The sequence below is a fragment of the Pelodiscus sinensis genome, chromosome 1, assembly GCF_052426305.1.
Source record: "Pelodiscus sinensis isolate ZL-2025 chromosome 1, ASM5242630v1, whole genome shotgun sequence".
NCBI classification, from domain to species: domain Eukaryota; kingdom Metazoa; phylum Chordata; order Testudines; family Trionychidae; genus Pelodiscus; species Pelodiscus sinensis.
The window spans coordinates 152,045,495-152,070,158 of NC_143052.1; the positions used below are offsets into that span (position 1 = coordinate 152,045,495).

Here is a 24,664-nt window from a genome sequence, read left to right on the forward strand (position 1 = left end):
TGTGTGTGTGTGTGTGCGAAGCTTGCAGTACGTTTTCTTTCTTCCTTTTCCTTTTGTAACCTGTAGCTGACAACAGTGCCTAGCATTGCCTGTCAACAAGGATGGCATGTAGGGATGTTTTGCAATGGAAATCTTGCTTTAAACCTAACTGGGTTTTGTCACTCGTGTTTAAACTTCAGAATGGTATTTAAATGTTATAGTGTGAAAACACTATCTAGGCAGCATGCACCCAGAGCGACTTGCCTAGGAATCTTCCCTGATCAAACTCTGATCAGCAGCAATGGCCCTAATGCTTTACTTGAACATTCCTTTTGCCCTTGGTTTAGTGCCTTGTTTTCAAAACAGAAATGTCAGAAATAAAATGTGTACAGCCCCATTTAAATCCCATGTGAGTATTTTTCAGCATGAAGGAGTTCAGCTAGTGATATGGCCTTTCTGGTGCCATCCCACTGCTGTGATGATCTTGCTTCTCAGGGGAAAAATATCGAATGTCTCTGAGGCAGAGGTGAAAGTAGGGAGGTGTGCCCTGGTGTGCCGCTCCAGCAAGAGCTGGCTGAGCTGTGGCAAAGCCAGCAGGGAGCTATTTAAAGAACTGTCAGGGACCTGGGTTGCAATAGGACAGCGTCTGTACGAAATTTTAAGTTACTTTCACTGAGGCCTGACGAGGGGTGGATGGGCAGTTAATACACAAAAGATCACAGCGCTGTAGAGAGTATAATGTGGAAGGCAAGAGGAGTCTAGAGCAGCACCTTTTAAACAAAATGTATGCAGACAGATCTGAGTGAATGATGCTACTTTCCAGAGGTCCCTGCAGACTCAGCAATAGCACACACAGTGTGGTTGAGCTTGCCCTGCATTATTCAATGCACACTCTTGGGTATGTGAAGGAGCCTTCATTAGCCAGTATTCTAGAAACCCTGAATTCCTGTCCAAGTGGTCAGTGCACATATAGAAGTTCATCCAGAATAATTCTGTTCTTTAATGTGTTGTTTGATAAACACTTTGACATCTGTAGCCTTGTGTTTAGGGTGAAATTTCCACTGAAGACAGTGACCCATGATGTTCCTTGTGGCTTTCTGTACAGTTAGGCTGTGTCTAGACTGGCATGATTTTGCGGAAATACTTTTAACGGAAAAAGTATTTCTGCAAAAGAGCATCTAGATTGGCACAGATGCTTTTGCGCAAAAAGTGCTTTTGCGCAAAAGCATCCATGCCCAGTATAGATGTGCTTTTGTGCAAGAAAGCTCCAATGGCCATTTTAGCCATCAGGCTTTCTTGCGCAAAAAATTAAGGTACCTGTCTACACTTGCCCTCTTGCGCAAGTATTCTTGCACAAGAGGGCTTATCCCTGAGCGGGAGCATGAAAGTATTTGCGCAAGAAGCACTGATTTTATACATTACAAAGTCAGTGCTCTTGCGCAAATTCAAGAGGCCAGTCCTAAGCGGCCACTTTTGCGCAAAATCTTGCCAGTCTAGACGCACCCTTATGGAGTTCAGCATAGGCTAAGTGAATCACCCCAGGAGCAGCATAGTAGTGGGAAAGCCATAGTTGCTTGCCAATAGGCTAAACCAAAAAGCTCATTTCTGGCTATGCAGCTTCTGCCTCCCATATCTTCCCCCAGAAGTTGTCATTGTTTCTGTACAATGTGCAGCTGGTGGCTGTAGTATCTCAGGTGAACTGCACCATGCTTTTGGATTACTGCTCTGGGACTTCCCCTTTAGTCAAAGGAAATGGCTCACACAGAGGATCATATGGGCAGGTGGGAGTGACAAATAAATAAGTGATTTGTGGGACCTCAGGTCTCCTTCTTCTTTAGGCAACAGTGCAACCTGAACTACCTCTTTTTCCCTATTTACCTTTTGCTCTGTGCTGCTACCACTATAATTTTCGCTGTAGTTTAAAAGCTTGAACAGTTTCTTTTGTGAACCCCATTGGCTTTAATTGGACTACCTGTGAGTCAAGACCATAGGATCAGGCCCTCAGACAACATCAGCAGCCGCAAGTGCTTCTGCCCAATTCATCTTTCATGTTTATTTCCCAGGTTAATGTGCAACTGGTGAGACAGCTGTTTACAAATGTGGTGGTAGATAATCAGGATATTGTTTTTCCTGGATTAATAAGATTAGTGGTTAATTTAGGAGGGCAGCACATTTAAAAAAAGAAGAAGTAAATGAAATGTTTAACCCAAGGGTTTCTATCAACCCTTCTCGTACCCCAAAATGGAATTAGTGAAATGTGGTGGTAGAAATAAAGGATGTCATCCTCCCATCACAGACTCTAGCACAAATCAGAAACAACTCCATTGAAGCCAAGGGAGCTGGTAAAACTGGTGGAGAATCAACTTCCGAAGTTGTACTTCAGGGGGTTTGAAGCCTTGCCCTGATTTGTGTGAATATTTTTTTTTAAATCAAGGGTTGTATTGTAGATTTCATTACATTAATATTAAGAGCTAGCCCTGATAATTTTTGATTAAATGGGACATTTCCTCAAAGCTAAAATGATTTGCAGAGATGTATCGGTTTTGACAGAATTTTTGATTAGAGAGTTTTGAGGCTTAGGGTCCTCTGGCTCCTCCGAAAGAGGCAGGGTGGGGGGGAGATCTTTGATCCAAACCGAGCCATTTTGGCACAATTCTTTTCCATTAAAGCTTTTGAAAGATGTTGTTTTCAGTCCCATACAGAACAGAAATATATTTTGAATAATTGAAAGATGTCACGAAATGGAATTGTTGTCCTCTGGCCAGCTGTGCTTAATATTATCCCTCCCCATTAGCCCTGAATCAGTTTTCAGGCACTTTGTTCTACACCCCTTCTGCTGTGAGTGTTTGTGCAATGGGAAAAGTCCTTGACGGAGAATCTTGGGGTAAGTCTACACAGCAGGGCTAAAGTTAAATTAAGCTATGTGACTTCAGCTATGTCAATTACGTAGCTTAAGTCGAAATAGATTAAGTCGACTTTAGGCACTGTCTACATAGCAGGAAGTCGAAGAACACTCTCGATTGCACTTCCCTTACTCCTTGCGAAATGAGGGTTACAGGAGTCAGAGTAAGAAGTCCGCCAGCTCGACATTACTTTGAAATGAAGGCTTGTAGTGTAGATGTTATTCTGAAATAATGCTGCTGTGTAGATGTACCCTCCGTGCCTTAGTTCATCCATTTAGCCACCAGACAGGAGGGTGTGAGTAAAGCTTAGTACAAGTTTCTCCTTTATGTGCATGTTAATGAACCAGCAGGGACTATCATGAGTGAAAGAGGAGAGTTGATTTCTCTTTGGCCCCTCTAGTGTTATGCCAACAATGTGTGGGGAAGAGAGGGGGGCAGTTAATGACAATCACAATGTAACTAGATTTGGGCCATCAATCAGTTCATGTCACACAAGATGCTGGACAGCTCATCAGGTGCTTTTTTGTCACTGCTGACCTGGGCTGGAGTCAAGCTAACAAGCCACCATTAGAAGTTCCTGGGCCTGAATCTCCACTGCCTTGCCCCCCTGTATAGTCATTTGTCCTTGATCAGAGTGGATATAAGATGATCTTACTGTAAGAACTGAGCAGAGATTTCTGATATAGTAGCATCTTACTTTCCTTTTTCTCAGGAGTAAACAACTGCGCACGGGCAAGGCAAGGGAGAATCCGGCTCTCCATAGCTCATTCTGAATCCTTCGAGTTATACAGTCCCCCAGGGCCTGCTCCCCTACTGACTCTTTAAGGATTTGCTCCTAGATTGTCAGTTGAAGGATCCCTTTCCCCTTCCTCACATAGCTGTCCCCCTGGTTTCTCCACTGCACTTACTTGGCAGACACAGCATCTATTGAATTCATTTACAAGTCTGAATAGATCAAAATCCTTTGAACTGGGTCTCTGTTGCTAGTGCGGAGAAATCCCTTAAGTTTTTGGCTTTTTTGTACAGTTTCCCGCTGTGAGTTCAGGTCCAAGGTCCCTGTTTTCATTTTGCCTGGTGATAGCAGATGCACTAGCAGTGTCTGACTTTGTAATCCTTGCAGAGACAGACCTGCACTGGGGGTGTAAAGTGTATAAGGTGAGCAGATAAATAGAGCCAGGTTTACAAACACAGTCCACAGATAAGCAGAGATTTGCAGGGCTCCACAGATGAACATGGCATACCTCATCCCTACTTCCTTATTGAAAATTATTAAAGTATGGCCTCTGTGGCAAAAGGTGGCAATGATGGTGACTTTCCCTAAGCAAGGGAGTTTTGGGGCATTTTTCTTTTATACATATTGGGGCAGGGATGCAGAAGGAAAGAGGGACACAAGTGTTGCTTTCTAGGGCCCTGCGGACTGAAAATGATTGTGTTTCTAACACTATTGATTTTTTGCAGCAGCTGATATTTCAATCTGGGTGCAGTGTGTCTGTGAGTCTACGCACACTGTCAAGAAGAAATATGATAGTGTCTTAAAAGATTAATAATATCGCTGGTCCTCAGGAGGCCTGTCTTAATTCACTGGCCTGTTCCTTGGCATGTACTGTAATTTATCTAGTCTGATTTGAATAGCAAATGGCAATCGGCTGCCATTAGGGAAATAGGCATCATTCTTATTGATCCAGCATGGGCTGAATTTTATTTAAGGAGAGCTGCAAAATGTTATTAACTTTAGGGTGTGAGGAGGACTTTTTCCAAATATTGGGGGGGGGGGGAGAATGTTAGAAATACTGCATCTAAAAATGGTAAAATGGGTTGTAGAAGAACAAGGGAGAGGGTAATCACTCCCACTATGCATACGAGGGCAAGGGTTATTTTCAACCTAGCTATTTACAAGTAGTTATCTCTCTTCAGCCCTTTGCATGCTGATGGCTTCAGTAATGATGTTCAGAGTTGTCTCTAGGTGAAGGTAAAGGGACAGAAATGGTACTTAACATTTTGGAGAAAGACAATGTGACGCTTGTTCTTCTTATTGACTCGGGTACAATTAGAGGTGACTGTTCACTGTGATGCATGAGTAGTTGGTCTCCTACTCCTCATTAACCTTAAAGGGAGCCATGCCGTTTAATCACCACAGATCATGTGGTATATGTGCCCGTTGCTGACAGACTGTGCGCTGAGTATTTTTAAATACAGCCATTACTAGATGGTGGTGGGGTGTGGTTGGTGGAAGTGGAAGGGCAATAATATTATAACAAAATGTTATAGAATTGCTGGCTGGTTTATGTATTTATACTTATCCCTCAAGAGCAGTCACTGTAAAGTGGTATAAGAGCATTGTCAGTAGGTAACTTCACAGCTGTTCTAGTTCCAGTCTCTTTCATTGACAGTGAGGAGCCCTTATCCTGGGAAATACTTCAGGGTATAGTGCTGATGCTATGCTGATGCTATTGCTTTAAGGGACAACAAAGCTAGTTCAGTCCCACAGTCTGCCAGCAGGAGACACGATAACAAATGTTACAGGATTATTAAACATGTCTGTTTAATAAAATGAAATTAATAAAAAGTAAAATTAGGCTGATTATCTGGAAAACTTTCTCACTTTATGATTTATTAGGCTGTGGAATTAGCTCCCAAAGGACAGGGTAAAAGCACTGTTTAATTGCACATTTAAAATAAGATCTAACAAAACATAAGAAAATACTGCAAGGGGAAAGCCCCTGCTTGGTGGTGGGAGGAGGAGAGGGTTTATCACAGTGAGTCTTTCCAACTCTAATTTCTATGATTCTTTGATACATCAGTCTCTTGTATCAGGAGTCACTAGAAAGAATGGTGTAGGGAGCTGCCTATTAAGGAGTGCATAGGTACTCCAGTACCAGCTCCTTCTGTCCCAACAGGTGGCGCTGTAGAGAATGGTGCAGAAAGTTTGGATACAGGGGCATTCGTAGCTATTCCAGGTGAGCTTTGTAGGCACTGAGGACCTGTAAGTACCTGATCTGTCCCACCCTCTACCGGCACTTTAAGTCACTTTAAGGAAATCAAGATGTCAGAATGTGCCAAAGAAATAGCTCCTAGCTCATGCATTTCTTTTCAATTGCACCTAAAGCTGCTGTAGGGAAAGACAATAAAGTGCTCTGGGAAATAGCCAAGTGCAAAAGCAATAAAATAAATTGAAAACAACTTTGTTTTTCTGAGCGGCAGTAATTGCTATACATTGTGATGTTTGCATAAGAAATTAGTTAATGTGTAGGAGAATGACATGTGATACTTTTTATTTGCCTGACGAGTATAGTCTCTGAGTGAATGACTTATTAAGGTTAATAAAGAAAAATTTGCTTCTGACTTGTAATGATCCAGTTGCTCGAATTTAACATTCCCTTATGCATAGTTGCCTAAAGGGGGAAAAACAAACTGCACATATATTCTAATAGCCAACTGGCTATGCTTTTATTATTTAACAGTGGAGTGAGAACAAACAATGTGTTCTAAATTGTCGGTCTGTCTGTCTTTCTGCCTGCTTGGGCAGGAACGTTATGGCTTTCTTAATTCTCATGTGTGATTTATCATCCCCAATTCATTGTTTTGCATAACTATGCTCAAAATGAAGAAATGTCATTATTTTGCAGTGAAAAAGTTGTCATTTGCATAATGCCTGCCATTAATTATTGTGAGACTAATGCAGTTGTTGATATTTTTAGGGCACAGTGGTACAGCCTGCACCTTGTATAATGTCATTCTGAAAACATTGGTAGTTAATAGGTGCCACAACATTGCACAGAATTCAAGAAGGGAGGAGGAGGAGGAGAAGGGGACATAATGGAACAGGCTGTGATCTTTATTTAGCATTTTTTTTCTGAAATACTTGGTGAGGGATGACTAAAAAAGGAAGCTACAGGAACAGGAAACAGAGACACTCAGGAGAAAGAGGGATTGGAAAAGCAGATAATTTTTCCTTGTGAAATTATTAATCAAGATGCTCCTAAACTAAAAAACCTCAGATTGACCACCCATAAATTATGGGGAAATACAGCATCATAACAGTGGCTAATTGTTCTACTCCCATCTCTGTCACTGACTCTCATTAATAAAGTCTCTCTTTGCCTTAGTTTCCCTATTTGCTAAATGGAGCCCTTTGTAAAGCACTTTGAGATCTACAGATTAAAGGTGCTGTATAAATATCCATTCTCCTTCAAGTGGTGTCCCCGTGGGTGCTCCACTCTGGGTGCTGGTGCATCCTTGTGCCAGAGACTTTTCCTGTAGTTTCCGCCGCGCACGCGCTGTGGCACCCCCCTGTGCCATTAGAGTCTGTTAGGCACACACGTGGTGCGGCCCCTCAGTTCCTTCTCTGCCATCCTCGGCAGCAGATGGAGCCTCTTTTCCTTTCGACCTCTGTCAAAAAAACCCATCAAAAATCCAGTTAATCCTATTAGTTACGTCAACGAACCCATACACTTACCTGCCTTTTTTCCTAAGCCGCACGCCGATCTGGTGCATGCTGCATGGCATACTCTTGATGTCCGCAGGGCACTTGCATTTTATATTAACAGCACCAGAGCCTGGTGAGCGTCCCCTAGACTGTTTCTGTCCTATGCAGAACGATCCAAGGGACAAGCAATCTCATTTCAGAGGATCTCAGAATAGATCTCCTCCTGTATTCGGACATGCTATACACTCTATGATAAAAACTTACCTGAAACCATCACAGCACATTCCACCAAGGTGATGTCTTCCACTACCGCCTTTCTCAGCAACGTTCCTATCCAGGACATTTGTAATGCTGCCACCTAGTCATCTGACCATTCATTCACACAGCATTATGCTCTCTCCTCTTCAGTCGCATCTTCCAGGGCGGTGGGACAAGCAGTACTATCCACAGTGACTAACATGGGGCTCCAAACCCACCTCCACGGGCTGACAGTTGCTGTGTAGTCACCCAGAGTGGAGCACCCACAGGGACACCACTCGGAGAAGAAAGAGTTATTCACTTTGTGCAGTAACGGTAGTTCTTGAGATGTGTGTCCCCATGGGTGCTCCACTACCCTCCCTCCTTCCCCTGCTTTGGAGCCCCATGCTCTAATGGATAGAGAAGGAACGGAGGGGTCGTGCCATGCGTGCTCGACTAACAGACTCCAACGGCACAAGGGGGAGCCACAGTGCGTGCATGGCGCGGTAGAAACGGCTGGAAAAGTCTCCGGTCACCGGCGTGAAGATGCACCAACACCCAGAGTGGAGCACCCACGGGAACACACATCTCAAAGAACTACCGTTACTGCACAAGGTGAATATCTCTTTCTTATTATTACTCATTATCTAGCACTTGCCTCTCTAAAGGGGGGGGGGAGAAAATGTTTGGACCCACCCTCACTCCCTAAACTTTGTACCAGGTTAGATATGGTTCTTGATATGAGCTTTGCATCTGGATTAATCTTTGTTTATTAGTATGATCAAGGTTTCAGGCAAAAGTAGTTTGGAGAAAATAAAACTGTCCTGTCCAGTTGGGTTTTTACATATTGGATGGAATTAACTCAGTAGGAATGGATTTGGCCCATTGATACTGGAAATAGAGAGAAACAAAGATGAATTTTTGATTAAGCAATAATGGGATCAATGCCCTGTCTGAAATCTGCTAACCTTATCACTGGATTTTCATTTTCCCATGACTAAGCTGCGAGCTGCTTCTGTTTCTTTGAGTAGTGTGGGTGAAACACTGTCAACCTCTGGAATTCCTTGCCAGAGAAAGTGGTGAAGGCTAGGACTTTAATGGGTTTCAAAAAAGAGCTAGATAGATTCATTGATGTTAGTCCATCAATAACTATTAGCCAGGATGGGTAGGAATGGTGTCCCTAGCCTCTGTTTGTTTGGAAATGGGTGAAGGGGGAGGGATAACATGAGGAATACCTGTTGTGTTGCCTACTGCTGGGGCATCTAGGCAATTGGCATTGTCGGCAGACAGGTTACTGGGCTATATGGACTGTTGGTCTCATCCAGTATGGCTGTTCTTATGTTCTAATGGTGCTATGTAAAGTTTCCCAAAACAAGGAAATAAGTCAGATTTCCGGGGTGAGGCTTTCTTCTACTCTATATGGGTATGTCTACACTACCCTCCTACTTCGAACTAGGAGGGTAATGTAGGCATACCGCACTTGCAAATGAAGCCCGGGATTTGAATTTCCCGGGCTTCATTTGCATAAGCGGGGAGCCGCCATTTTTAAATACCCGCTTGTTCGAACCCCGTGTAGCACGGCTACACGGGGCTCGAACTAGGTAGTTCAGACTAGGTTCCTATTCCGAACTACCGGTACACCTCGTGGAACCTAGGAACCTAGGAACCTAGTCCAAACTACCTAGTTCGAGCCCCGTGTAGCCGCGCGGCACGGGGTTCGAATCAGCGGGGATTTAAAAATGGCGGCTCCCCGCTTATGCAAATGAAGCCCGGGAAATTCAAATCCCGGGCTTCATTTGCAAGTGCGGTATGCCTACATTACCCCGCTAGTTCGAACTAGCGGGGTAGTGTAGACATACCGTATTTGAGTTTGTCTGCCTCCGAGTGTGTGTATGTGTGTGTGTGTCTGTCTGTTCAAGATCTCCTCCAAAACAGTAAGAGTTAGGGTCACTAACTTTGGTATGCAGCTTCCTCTTATCATAACTTAAAGCAAGGTAAAGGTTTGGTTCCACCAGGAAAATGGGACGTATTGGGAATGGGATAGAAAGTAGGAACATTTATACTGTATAATGACCACACGGGGGCAGCAATGGGCCGGAAATGGGGACTGGGACAGCTATAACCCCATTGCAGCAGCAGGGGACAGGGATGGCGAAAGGGACAGCTATCTGCTCTATATTTGAGAGACTTTATGTATGTTTGTGTGTCTGTCTGTTCATCATCCCCCAGCCAGGGGATATGCACCTCTCCCCTGGCTGTACCCTTTGGAGATACAGCAGACATGGAGAGGTGCTTCTCACCTGGTCCCAAGCTGCCTGGGTGAAAGATAGCTGGGGTAGTCCTCTCCCCCCGGGACAGCCTGCATGTTGAACTCCTCATTCTCAGTTCAATGGTTTAAATGAAGAAAAGCAAAAATTAATTGAGTTAAGGACCCAAGCAATGCCAGGTAAACCACCTAATATTTTTATCATTTGCATGTCTAGAGTTCTACTTGTGTAGTTTTTATGTAATAAATTCATGTAATGCCCACAACTTGAATATGGCATGCAATTCAGGTTGCTCCATCTCTAAAATGGTATATTACAATTGGAAAAGGTATGGAGAAGGGCAACAAAAATGATTAAGGGTATGGGGCAGCTTCTATACAAGGCGAGATTAAAAAGACCAAGATTGTTCATTTTAGAAAAGAGATTAGTGAGGCAAGAATGTGATAGAAGGCTATACAATCACAAATGGTGTGGAGAAAGTGAATAGGTAATTGTTATTTACCTCTTCACATGCCACAAGGGTCAGCTGATGAAAGTAACAGCCAGCAGGTTTTAAACAAACATAAACTTCTTCACACAACATGCAGTTAACTTGTGAAATTTGGTGTCATGGGATATTGTGGTCATTAACCAGAGTTTGGCTCTGAGTTCCTGATTCTGATAGGTGCTCAGTAAGTGCTGCATCATTGATAACAATGTATATGACTGACACACTGAATAAATTCTGCTAGATTTCTTCCTGTTTAGAAAAACTGCTATACATAGACCCTGTAATGTGTCAGTCACTCTTTCTACCTTAGTTGGGGAGGGGGTACACACTGCCTTACAATGGTACAGCTAGACTGCGGGGGGGTTTCGGGATACCAGAGATATCCCAAGAAAACTCCGCTGCATCCAGGGAACACATTTGCTCTTCTGCAAAAAAAAAAAAAATGGAAGAGCAAATGCTCTTTTAGAAGCCCCTGTATTCCTCATTCCACGAGGAAGAAGGGGGCTTTTGAAAGAAGAGGGTTTTCCGAAATTTGGCCCAGTCTAGACAGTGCATTTTGCATATCTTTTTCCAATAGATCCTCGCAATGTAGAACTACACTATGTCACACTTCACTGTTGAGGGAATTAGCTGAATAGTCTGCTACCTCTGTACTGGGGTGTCCAGGATAGGGGAATTCAGTCACATTCAACGCCACTGTATTCTAGTCTAGGGCGCTAACAGTGGGGAAAGGAGGTGTCTTGCCTCTAGGTCAGTGGGGATCCTCCCACAACATGCTGACCTGCTGTCAAGCCTCAAAGTCATTAAACAAAAACAGGCTGCTTCCCACCCAAGTTCTAGATCAGGTTCCTCTAGTTTATCCAGGTAAGCAGCTGCTGGCAGTCTCACCAGTGCTAGCTCCTCTGCAACATTGAGCCTCTCCAGGTCCAGGGTGCTGCCTGGCTTGGCATCAAGGTCTGTGGGCTGCAGCAAGCAGGACACATATGTCTCCTTCCCTAGTTCAGCTCCCACTCCCACTCCCACTTCCTGCCCCGCCTGTCCACTTCCAGTGGGTGGGGTGAGCTCAACCTGGCTCCACTTGCCAGGTCAGAGAGTGTGGTTCTCTCCCCCCCCCCCCCCGCCGGGTCAGAGGAAGGCTACACTATCCCACTTCAGACCCCAAACCTCATGACTATTCATACATTTCTCTCACCATGCATATTGTATTGTAACACCCAGTTCTTTGGTTTTAGGGGAGTCTTAGTGGAGAAGATATATTGTTGCAGCATATGTGCATGGAAAGATTAGTGTCTTAATAATCAATATCCATCATGTCAGCAGCGCAGTAGTAAATCAGCAGTAGCAACCATTGAGTCTAGAGTCCCTCTCTGAAACAGAATAATGAGTTAGAATTTAGTTGTGTTGTGACTGTTCACCTGTGACTGGTTATAATATCAGGCTGGCCTATCTTAATATCCAGAGATATTAAGGAGGGCCATCCCATTTCTCAACCATTTGTATACAGGCAGTCCCCGGGTTACGTACAAGATAGCGACTGTAGGTTTGTTCTTAAGTTGAATCTGTATGAAAGTTGGAACAGGCGTCCAGATTCAGCCACTGCTGAAACTGACCAGCGGCTGACTACAGGAAGCCGGAGGCAGAGTTGCTCTGGCCCGGGCTTCCTGGAATCAGCCTCTGATCAGTTTCAACAGGCTGAATCTAGACGCCAGTTCTGACTTACAGAGGGTATGTCTACACTACCCCGCTAGTTCGAACTCGTGAAATGAGGAGTAACGGTAGTTCGAACTAGGAAGCCTAGTTCGAACTACCTAGTTCGTGCCCCGTGTAGCCGCGCTGCACGGGGTTCGAACCAGCGGGGTTTTAAAAATGGCGGCTCCCCGCTTATGCAAATGAAGCCTGGGAAATTCAAATCCCGGGCTTCATTTGCAAGTGCGGTATGCCTACATTACCCCGCTAGTTCGAACTAGGAGGGTAGTGTAGACATACCCATACAGATTCAACTTAAGAATCCCAGGCGTCCCCAAGTCAGCTGCTGCTGAAACTGATCAGTGGCTGATTCCAGGAAGCCCGGGGCAGAGCAACTCTGCCTCGGGCTTCCTGTAGTCAGCGCTGGTGAGTTTTAGCAGCAGCTGACTTGGGGACGCCTGGGGCAGAGCAGCTGGGGTGCTGCTGGGTTGCTCCAGTAGCACCGCTCCTCGGCACTACTGGACCAATCCACCAGAACCCTAGCTGCTCTACCACAGGCGTCCGGAGAAAAGCCTGGACTGCTGGGGGGGAGGGGCGTACTAGCTGCGCCCCCACCCCCCCAGCAGACCAGGGAGACGCGGGCGGGGGACCGAGACGCACCGCGGTCCTGCCGCCCGGGTCCTCCTTGGCTTTGCTCCGCGTCTCCCTGGTCTGCTGAAGACCAGCAGACCAGGGAGACAGGGAGCAAAGCCGCGGAACACGCCGGCAGCGGGACAGCCGCGGCGCGTCTGGGCTGTCCGCTGCCCACGTGCTCCCCGGCTTTGCTCCCCGTCTCCCTGGTCTGGGGAGACGTGGAGCAAAGTCGTGAGCAGCGGACAGCCCAGACACGCCTTGGCTGACCCGCTGCCGGCGTCCTCAGAGGCTTTGCTTCCTGTCTCCCTGGTCTGCTGGTCTCCATCAGATCAGGGAGACGGGCAGCAAACCCCGTTCGTAACTGCGGATCCGACATAAGTCGGATCCGCGTAACTCGGGGACTGCCTGTAATGTTTCTGCTTCTGCCTTTCAACAATAAATGCTACATTGTTGTGAATATTGCTGTGTTGGTATAAAAGAAGGAATAAAGAGTACGTGGAGTTAATTCACCTAAAAAGGAGTCAGCCATAATCTTATTGCCTGTAATGGAGGGCATGGGAAAAGGGATATGCTTCTACTCATTCCCTGCACTGGCAGAGAGACTCGGGGGAAGAGTTGGGCTATATCTTTTTCTGAGGCGTGGTCTAACTGGATTTGTCTTACCTTAAACTGAGCCGCCGGCATGTCCATGGTGTAGGAGCCCGATGGGAGCACATACTCCCACTAGCTTCCCTTACTCTTTGCAGAAGGAGGAGGATTGGACGCTGGTGAGGGCTGCCCTCAGCATTCGATTTATGGGTCTACACTGACCCACCAAATCAAACAATAAAAGTTCAACCTCTGGAGGGTTGATCTTCCCTGTACTGTAGACATGCCCTGACATATTAAATCCTGTTGCCCAGTGGACTCTTCCTGGGCATATTGTCTTCAAGCAGTCAGCTTTTTTTTTTTCTTTCCAGTATATCTTAAGCCCTCTGGGAGGCGCTGCTCAGCCCCATCCCCATCATGCCTGGACTGCAGACCACTTTTTCTTTGCAAGAGCCATCAGAATGAACATCATGTTACTTAATACCTCTGGAAGTTTTGTCTTTTATACAAGTTCATAAACTTTATTGAATAGGGGTAAGACTCAGGAAAGAGACAATTTAGATCTTACCAATCTACGATCTTACCCGATAACATGCCATTGAGACAGTCGGTCACTCATAGCGGGATTAGAAATTGTCAGAGTGCACACAATACATAGTTTTGCTTTTGTTTTTTGTACAGTGCACAGAGATGTTGTATGTTTACATGTCAAGAGTACTGCCTTCCTAAGTCATAGGGATGCTTCTATCCCTGGGGACCTAGAGATGTGGTAGCCCACCCAGTGACATGCTGTAAATGTTGTTTTAATAAATAATTGTCAGTGTTTATTAGAGTATGAATAACATAGGAAGGACACTGAATAAGTTTTAATAATAAAGTTTACCAATAGCCAAAAAGCCCTGCATGCCTATGGCTTTGTGGAAATACTTAATAATAGAGTCAATTTACCATTTAATTAATAAATGACAGGAGATATGGCCATGTTTGGGTTCACTGATGGTTGGATAATTGAAGCTGTACCATATTTTAAAATGCAAAAAATCAATCATTATTCTATATGCTTGATATGATACTGGGTTTGTTTTTTTTTTAAGAAAATACCATCTTGCCCATGGAGCAGGATCAAAGCCCAATGAAGTCATTGCCACAGAAAGAATGACTATTTCAGAATGCAGAGGGATATCTCCCGTTGGAAAAGTGTTTTGGATCTGTGAATTGTAATATTATAGATTAATGTTGGCCTTGAGTCTCTTATCACTGTCCAAATATTAGTGTGATTACTACATGACCTTCTCATTGCACCAAGAAGGGGCCAACACAGCAGTAGGGATGTTAAATTTTGGGTAATTGGCTAATCGAATAGTTGATGCATTTCGCATCAGCTATTCGACTAGTCGATAGGGCATCTCCGCCTCTGATGTGTAGAAAAAGCCCCAGGGCTGTTGCTACACTTTAAAGGCGAAAGCACCAGGTGGAACCTGGGATCAGCTGGGGACTCCCCACTGACCCCGGGCTCTGTGCGGTGCTGCCGCTTTGAAACGCCAGGCAGAGCCTGACGCGTTTCAAAGCGACAATGCTATGTGGAGCCTGGGGACTAGTCCCAGGCTCCACGTGGCGCTGCCACTTTGAAGTACCCCCTTGTCCCCCCCCCCCCCTTGCTGCCTCTTTCTGATAGAAGCAGCAAGGGGGGGAGCATTTACTTACAGGATAATCAGCTAGTCTTTCACATCCCTACACAGCAGTGTATCAAGGGCCTGATTCTTACCTCAGTTCCCACAATCTATGTTTGAGGTTCAGTTTCAGGTTTACGGAGGTGTAACTGAGATTATAATCAGACCCTGTCATGAATGGCCAATAGGAGTAGAGGCAGGTGAAATTTTCTAGCTGAAAATCTTTTTGGTGAAAAATGCAGATTTGTCTCAACTTAGTTGTTTAGAAAACATGTACTGATTTAGCTGCATTGTTCATTTGGCGACATAAAAAAAGTTCCAGTGTTTTCAGATAAAACGTACCAAGTTCTTCTCAATAAAGAAACTGTAAAACAGAGATAGGAACTTATTTTATTTAGGCCACTGTCTGATCGTTTCTGTTAATCAGTTGTTCTGGAATTTTTTGCTTTAGTAACTCTGTCTAGAATGCATTTACCTTGTAGATACACATAGAAATTCCAAAAAAATAAATTCAATTCAATTCTGAGCTATTCAGAATTCAGTAGAGCTGTGTCCTGGAAAAAGTTTCCAGTGATTGATAGTCCCTTGGCATCCCATTTTTCAAAGTTAGCATTTTTCTGTACTGGAGGGAAACCTGGTAGCCTGCGTATCAGGAGAGTTAAGAAGGATTTTGGTTCTGTACCAAATTACTTTTTAGTGTCTATTTCTGTATTTCCAGGAGGAGTCACAGGATTGGATATTGTCTGGTATTCTCAGGGAGCAAAGAAGTTTTGCCACAAATGAGACTGTAAAAAATAAACAAGAGAGCTGCATGCTTCTTCAGTGCTTTCTCATTTTGGGGCTGGGAATTTCTGTAAAATATAGCCTGTCCCAAACATATTAAATGACAGCTGAACCATTTTATAATTTCCACTTGGAGTGGTCATTGCTTCATTTTTGTTCTGTGTTTGGTGCTCCAGCAAGCTGCTTTTTGGTCTCTTTTCATGCCATATACAATTCCTGAATGCTCTGTGGAGTCCTTTTTTATATCAAGTAAGTGGAAGTACAATGCTCAAGAAAGGACATTCACTTTTATCAAGTTGACTCAGTCACTTGCAAATAGTGGTACATTATGCTATCTTAGAAGTTGGACTTAGGATATGTCAAAGGGGTTGTAGATTTAATATTAATAATCTAATGGATGAAAGCTATACCCCAGTTATTTGAATCTCTTAAGTGGCCATAGGCCTAGGAAGTTAAAGAATCTCTTGTTCAATGGGTACCTAAGATGATTGCCTCTGATTAGTCATATTTACATAAAAACAGATATTGAACTGTACATCTCTAAGACTGATTTGAAGCATTTAATGAAGAGTCACATTTCATTGAGATAAAGCAAAATGAAAAGAGCAAGATTATATTATTTATCAGGGATTGTGATGTCTCAAATCTCTGGAGAATCTGCTTTAGCTATTACAGCAGGTCAGTGGACAAAGCAAACAGTGGCATTCACAAAAGACATCCATGCCTTAGTTCTTTTAAAACCTATAAAAGCCAATGGGAATTTCTCCTTTGATTTCAGTGGGCTTTGTATTAGGCCCTAAGTCTCTGATCAGAAACCTACCAAATAAAGCAATAGAGATGGATATATTAGATAAGTTCGTGGAGGATAGGTCTGCCAATGGCTATTACCCAGAATGATCAGGGACACAACCCCATGCTTGGGAAGTCCTTAAACTTCTTCCAGAAGTTGGCACAAGATGATGGGGGATGGTTCATTCAATAATTGCTCTGTTCTGTTCATTCCCTCTGAAGCATCTGACACAGACAGCTGTCAAAAGGTATATTATTGGGCTAGGTGGACCTTTGGTTTGACCCAGTATGGCCATTCTTATGTTCTTACATTGTGTTCTTAACAATTAGATGGAGATTATAAATTGATGTCTGAAATTAAAATTCCCTATTGCTTTATGAACTGTACTGAATAGCTTCTCCACACTTAAAGTTAGGAAAAAGGAACTTTTTTGTTTGTTTATTGTGTTGAATGATGTTTAGTATTTATAAAATAATATGGTTTAAAGCTCTCCTTGAAATAAAGTTAGATTGGACACTTTGAATTAGTCATGGTGGGACTAGGGATATCTAGTTTGCTAAGATTCTCAATTGTATTTTATTCTGTGGGCTAATAAATTACATTGGTTGAAATGATCTACAGCCTTCAGAATTTTTCATCTTTTTTCAAGAGTATGGTTATACTGTCTTCCAAATAGGAAGAGGGCTATTTTCCCAGTTCAAGGGAGCGAGAGAACATTTGAGTAATACAAAGCACTGAAAGCTCCTGGAAAGATGGATAGAACTCATTTCTAAAGTCTTGGAAATTTGCCATTTGGAAGGTCCCATATACCATTTTGAACTTCATCTGTCAATATCTCTGCTTCAGATATTACATTTTGTTCTTAAATAATCCACAAGATTTGGGTGTTCTTGAAAAAGTATGCCTTTGTGTTATAGAAGGGGTCCCTGAGGGTATTCAAAATGGGGAGGGATGGGGATTTGGTACTTAATAATAGGTGCTTTCTTAACAAGTTTTTCTTCTGTTTCAGTTGGAGATATAATGATTGGGGCATTGGTGGAATGGCATATTTTTGAAAGCATACGGCTGGCTCTTTTTCCAAATTCAAAAAACCGTTGTTGGGCATATGAGAGAGCTGCTATTGCCTAGAGATGTGATAATGATGCCAAGTTGTACATGCATATCTACAGCTTCAGCTTTGTTTTTTGGGAAGAGCCAGTGCTCAGTTGTTGATGAGATTTGAGCTTCTTTCTAAGAGGATCTGATGAAATGGCTCCTTTGATTTGCATGAAGTATGTATCACGGTCATTCCTCTAATAGATGCTTTAAATATCTCCCACAAAACCTGGGAAAAGAATGGCCTTTTGTGATTTATTCCAAAACACTGTTGAATATATAGACAAATGTTTTCATTTTTAACATATAAGAAGGGAATCTCCATCTGGGTATCTGGTTGTGGTATTAGGCACTGTGCATTTAAGAGTTGAGCTTTCCAGACAGAGACCAAGAGGAGTGCAGTCAAGGTCTTATTTTTATGCTCAATCAGTTGGAACCACACAAAAATAAATTAGAGATCTGGCAAACGCTTTAAGCACTGAGTGATCCCTGAATACTAGATTGGTCTTTAACATCCTATGCTTCTAGCAAGGTGTATGCTTGTGCATAATCTGAGATAAATATCACACTTAAAAATATATCTTGGGGCTGTTTCAACCTCACTGAATAAACTCCTATAGATCAGGAATCATGGCGGTTGGAAATAAAATTTTGTACCATTTGAATTTAGAAGGCTGGTCTACACACAGCTTTTGCATCAGTATAACTGTTTTGGGGAGGGGTATGGTACTTTTATCAATATATACCAATATTTATTAATATATGCTAATACATCCCCTACTCTTGGCACAATTGTATTGGTATAAAGGAGTGTCGTACCAGTCTTGTATATTATTTTCCTATTATAGGACTAAACTATATCTCTAAAAAGTGTTCTAATTTTTTATTTAATCAAGGATAGTACTGAATATTTTAGAGTTCAGTTCATTTGAAAATAGAGGGGCATGTTGTGTAGTTTGGGTTCTACCAGAGGATTAAAGTCTTCTCCAAGTACTAATTTAATATTTGTAAGTGAATTCCCAGTCACTAAAATAGTTCAGATTCACAGTCAAATGGTTCAAGGATAGTATGGTAGCCAGGAGTTCAATCAGCCTGGGGCAAGGTCAGATTTCTCACAAGGATTGGCAGCTGGGAGATCCAACCCAAGGGGCTGGGATAGCAGAGTAGGGAGGCAAGATCAGACAAGGTGACAAGACAGGGTATGGTCAGGAAGAAGGCAGGACTGGACAAGGCAACAGGGTAGTAAGGCAGGATTAGACAGAACAACAGGGTAGCAAGATGGTGTAGATAGCAACCAATGGCCTGCTGCTCAGGTAGCTTGCTCTTCCTGTTCATTATACAGTCCAGATACCCAATGAGAACTCTGTCTTGTCCAGTCAGTCAGGGGCTTGGGATTTGGCTAGGCTGCAGCTCTAGATCTTTAGCATGAAAGCCACTGGTTAGAGGCAGTGGTTCAGTATTATTGCTGTAGCATGGAGGCAAAGGATGCCACCTACAGACCCAGCGAGCCTGGCTTCAATACTGGCTGACTGTAGTAATTGGTTTTTAAATCTGACAGAGGTACTTCCATGCACCAGATATTAAGACCTATTTCCAGACAAGGTGCCAAGAAGCAAGAGGTATTTGTTTGCGTATTAACATTACATAGCCATTTGTAGCCTTTCGAGCAACATAGGATGCATTACATGCAGGGCCCACTCAGTACTTTCTGAATGTATTGTTTACTGAAGAATTAAGATGCATTTCCTGAATTTGAGCAATATTCCCCTTTTTTCATAAGAAAAGATAGAACTTCCTTGCATTTTAGTAGGTAGTAGATACTCGTTCTCTGTGCAGAATTTTTACAAATATGGGAGAAATGAGGTGGTTGGCTGCACTAGTCTAAATAGTCTCCTCTCTGTATAAATGTTGCTTTATAGGACACCCTCTACAGGTAGACTATTAGGTAATCAATCTGGTGCAAAATGAATAATTAGATACAATTTCTCAGTTTAGCAGGGTTCTTAAAAGCACTAAAACTATAGACAGGGACTTGCTGGGGGCAAAATTAATAGGCTAGTTATTAAATGATCATAGATAAAATTAGTACAAATGTTCAGTCATTATGGTTATCACAAAACTAATATTATTAACTAATTGTTAGTATTCTCTGAAAGGTGCTTATCTGATAGTGCTGAAAATAAGTAGCATGCTAACTAATGGTCATCTCTTCCCTTTTATATCCTTATTATATTTCTAGGAGAGGGAGTTTTTCAAGCACTATGAAATTTGCTAATTTAACTAATATTAAAAAAATGTAACCATGGCACAATATGAAATATGTCATCCAAACCTCTTAAACTGTCTGTGTCAGACATTAAGAGTGAGTTAAGATGTATTCTTGAGTGTGCGTAGGACTTTAGTTTGCCCCTCTTTAGCAGTCTTAGTTTAATGTGAGGATCAAAAATTAGGACTATCAAGACCAGAAAGAAAGAAAAAAATGAAAGAGTGGAGGGTTTCCATGTATATGAAAAGGATATAAAAAGGGATTTCTTATATGTATCTTTAAATTGTCTATAGATTATATAGGTTGTTACAAATTATAGACATTTTCTAATAATTAGCACAGAACATTGCAGCTACGCATGGGCCATAGAACTAAAAAAAATATTTAAATGGGTTTCATTTAGCAAATAATATTGCTGTCTTACATTACCATGTGTAATTTACACCAAAATATTTTAAAGTCTCTTAAAGTTATGTTTGGTTTTATTTCTTAATTTTTAATTTTTGACTCACAAATTTCAGATCTTGTTCAGGGGTTTTAAACATGCCATAAAAGTATGCATTTTTTTGAAAAATCTTCAGGGTCAGTAGTTATAAGCTAATATACATAATACCCTAGATTTTAAGTACAGTCCTTGATGGATTGAAAGCACTTTTTTGGTGCTATAAAGTTGAAAAAACAACTGGATGAAATCTCTGTTGTGTGATTTTATAGATAAATAGGCTGATAAGTACAGATTGGGGTAAGGCAAAGTCTTTCAACTGTCCTTGATGCTCAGTAGGATCTACCCCGTTTATCTTTTTCCCTTTTACCTGCATATCCAGTATTCTTAGGATCTGATCAGAGGGAAAATAGCACTGGATCAGGGTTACTCACTCCTGGAAATGCCAGGAGTTCCATATTGAGTTCTGACTTCTGTTTTCAATGACTTCTAAGTACTTGGGAAGAGAAGATGTATTTCTTGAAATGGTGATCATCATCTTGAATGCAGCAGAGCTGTATACAGATGTTCTTAATCACCTCGCTCTCAAAAAATCATGGAGAATTCTGTGTGTGTAATAGGGTTGCACTCCCCTCCCGCCTTCTAACTGAGTGTGTATGCCCACTGTCTCTCTCTTGTTTATAGAGACTCTTTGGTGATTCAGCCCTCTGCCCGAATCACACAGCCTATGTGTGCAAAATAAAACAACCCCCTTCCAGGGTACAAGCCCTCTCTTGGTGCCTTCTTTAATGTCTCTCAATTTGTTCCCTCTCTGGAATAGAGTGTTGCCTTCGTGGCTTCCTTCCTGGAAGCAACATCTTCACACTTTCCAATCCCCTCTGGTTTCAGTCCTTTGAACCGCTTCCCCATGGTCTGTGCTGTCTTTGACTCTACTCCAGGACTCTGTCTTGTTTGCTGTGAGCTCTCTACATTGAGCTGTCTGCTGCACTGCTACTCTTCCAGCCAGCCACCCAGTCTTCACTCCTTGAGCTCTACACAGCAACTAACTGCTGCTCTGCTCTGCAGCTCTTTTATAGGGCCTTACTAGACCCTGATTGGTTGCTTCCCCCTGCAGTCACTCTAACCTTGGAGGACCTCTCTACTGAACTTTTTTTGGGATGGGGTTTGTCAGGACCACAGGGTCTCCATCAGGGGACCTCAGCCTAGTCCATCCATTCACAGTGATCCAGGGAACTCTTGATACCAGCTAGCAGCAATCATAAGGTCTGCCTAAAGGTAACAGGGTCTGGTGTTAACTGGGATACCAAAAGGGGTCATGTGAGACGTCTAAGAAAAGCCAGTGTCACACTGGTCATCAATATCATTGCAAAATGCATGTATGGATATTGTGTAAGAAGTTATGGATATCTACTGAAAGTCATGTTCATAAGGTCACTGTCTAAGGACTGGTCACCAGCAAAGGGGAAAAACAGGTTATCTTTCAGGCAACATTTTTGTATTTCTCTGCTTTTTCACATGTAAATTAAATATTGTATAGTTCACAGTGGGCCTCCACTTACCAGTTTCAATGTAATGCTAATGAGCGATTGTGAACTCTTCAAAGAGAGAAAATTATTAGGAAGTGGTATACTACAGAGAGAAGGGGTGGGCCCTATCCTGAAGTACACATCAAAGATTCATGTTTGTATATTTAGGGGTGCAAACAGCTACCCAGGCATCATTCATGAAACAGCTTGGTTGAAAATGCAGGAGAAAACTTTGGGTCAGATGATAGGGTTGCCAGGTATCCAATTTTCAACTGGAACACCTGGTTGAAAAGGGAGCCTGGCTGGCTCTGGTCTGCACTGCTGACTGGGCCATTAAAAGTCTGCCATGGCTCCCAGAAGCAGTGACATGTCCCCACTCCCGCTCTTACCTGTACGGGCAGTCAGGGAGTGCTGCACATTGCTGCCACCCCAAGTGTTGGTTCTCATTGGGAACTGTTGCCAATGGGGCAGTGTGCAAAGCTGACTGGCTTGTCTCCACCTAGGACCTAGGGGAGTACATGCCACTGCTTCTAGGAGTTGCTTGAGGTAAGCATCACCCAGACTCTGCAACCTGAAGCCCTCTCACCCCAATTCCTTGCTCCAGCCCACCCTCTGAACATCTCAGTCCCAGCCTGGAGCACCTCCTGCACTCCAAACCCCTCATCACCAGCTCCACCTCACAGTCAACACTCCCAGCCAGAACCCTCCATCTCCCCCCTCACATCTCAACCTTCTGCCCCAGCTTTGATCCCCCTACAGCATTCTGAACTCCTTGGTCCCTGCCCAGAGCTCCCTCCTGTGCCTCAAATCCCTCAAACAGCCCTACACTAGAATCTGCACTTCCAGCCAGAACCCTCCCCCCCACACACACACACCTCAGCTCTCTGCCCTGGACTGGTGAAAATGATCAAGTGAGTGTAGTGGTGCTGGGACTATTTTTTGGGGTGCTCAGCTGGCCCCCTACACCTTTTTGTGCCCCTCACCACCCCAAGTTGAGGTCACACCTAGGGTGGCCAACTCTCCTGGACCAGATGCCATTGCCACAAATAGCCTCCAGTCCATCTGCTCCAGGAATGCTGGGAACCTAGCCACAGCTATACGTGGCAGCAGGACCCCGAGCACAGCGGAGCCTGCACGGCCCCTGGGGACTGTGGGCTGCAAAGCACCTCTGCTTCTTGCGCCTAAGAGTGAGTGAGGTTAGAGACAACAAGCAACAGGAAAGAGGGAAGAATGGAGTGAGCAGGGACAGAACCTTGGAGAAAGGGTTGGGCAGGGACTGGGGCAGGACCTTGGAGGAGGGGCATGGCAGGCATCAGGCCAAGTGCGCTTGGTTTTGTGTAAGTAGAAAGTTGGCTTCTTTATTAGATGAACTCTTAGACAGGAGGATAGCATGAGTTAAGGAAGTATCTAGGAAGAGTATTAAAATTTTGTTTTATATAAAATCATTTCTTTCCAGTATTCTTCATAAGAACATAAGAACGGCCGTACTGGGTCAGACCAAAGGTCCATCCAGCCCAGTACCCTGTCTGCTGACTGTGGCCAATGCCAGGTGAACTGGACAGGTAATGATCAAGTGATCTCTCTCCTGCCATCCATCTCCACCCTCTGACAAACAGAAGCTAGCGACACCATTCCTTACCCATACTGGCAATGGACTTAACCCCCATGAATTTATCTAGTTCTCTTTTAAACCCTGTTATAGTCCTAGCCTTCACAACCTCCTCAGGCAAGGAGTTCCACAGATTGACTATGCACTGTGTGAAGAAGAACTTCCTTTTATTTGTTTTAAACCTGCTGCCCACTAGTTTCATTTGGTGGCCCCTAGTTCTTATATTATGGGAACAAGTAAATAATGTTTCCTTATTCACTTTCTCCACACCACTCATGATTTTATATATCTCTATCATATCCCACCCCTTAGTCTCCTCTTTTCCAAGCTGAAAAGTCCTAGTCTCTTTAATCTCTCCTCATATGGGATCCGTTCCAAATCCCTAATCATTTTAGTTGCCCTTCTCTGAACCTTTTCTAATGCCAGTATATCTTTTTTGAGATGAAGTGACCACATCTGTACGCAGTACTCAAGATGGGGGCGTACCATGAATTTATATAAGGGCCATAAGATATTCTCTGTCTTACTCGTTTTTTAATGATTCCTAACATCCAGTTTGCTTTTTTGACTGCTGCTGCACACTGCATAGATGTCTTGAGAACTATCCACAATGACTCCAAGATATCTTTCCTGATTAGTTGTAGTTAAATTAGCCCCCATCATATTATATGTATAGTTGGGGTTATTTTTTCCAATGTGCATTAATTTACATTTATCCACTTTACATTTCATTTGGCATTTTGTTGCCCAATCGCTTAGTTTTGTGAGATTTTTTTGAAGTTCTTCACAGTCTGCTTTGGTTTTAACTACCTTGAGCAGTTTAGTATCATCTGCAAACTTTGCCACCTCACTGTTTACCCCTTTCTCCAGATCATTTATGAATATGTTGAATAGGATTGGTTGTAGGACTGACCCTTGAGGAATACCACTAGTTACCCCTCTCCGTTTTGAAAATTTACCATTTATTCGTGTCTTTTAACCAGTTCTCTGTCCATGAAACGATCTTCCCTCTTATCTCTTGACATCTTAATTTATGTAAGATCCTTTGGTGAGGGACCTTGTCAAAGGCTTTCTGGAAATCTAAGTTCACTATATCTACTGGATCCCCCTTGTCCACATGTTTGTTGACCCCTAAAGAACTCTAATAGATTAGTAAGACAGGATTTCCCTTTACAGAAACCATGTTGACTTTTGCCCAACAAATTATGTTCTTCTATTTGTCTGACAATTTTATTCTTTACTATTGTTTCAACTAATTTGCCCGGTTCTGACGT

General features: G+C 43.1%; 1 protein-coding gene across 31 annotated transcripts in view; it reads left to right on the forward strand.

Annotated features, from left to right (window-relative positions):
- ZBTB20 (zinc finger and BTB domain containing 20) overlaps nt 1-24,664 on the forward strand; it is a 715,034-nt gene that overhangs the window by 333,673 nt on the left and 356,697 nt on the right. The window contains exon 1 of one of the 31 annotated variants that reach the window (XM_089772502.1): nt 20,248-23,343. The exons of the other annotated variants lie outside the window; for them this stretch is intronic. The gene's annotated coding sequence lies outside the window, so the exon portion shown is untranslated. Of the gene's footprint in view, nt 1-20,247; nt 23,344-24,664 lie in introns of those variants that run through there. 31 annotated transcript variants of the gene reach the window in all.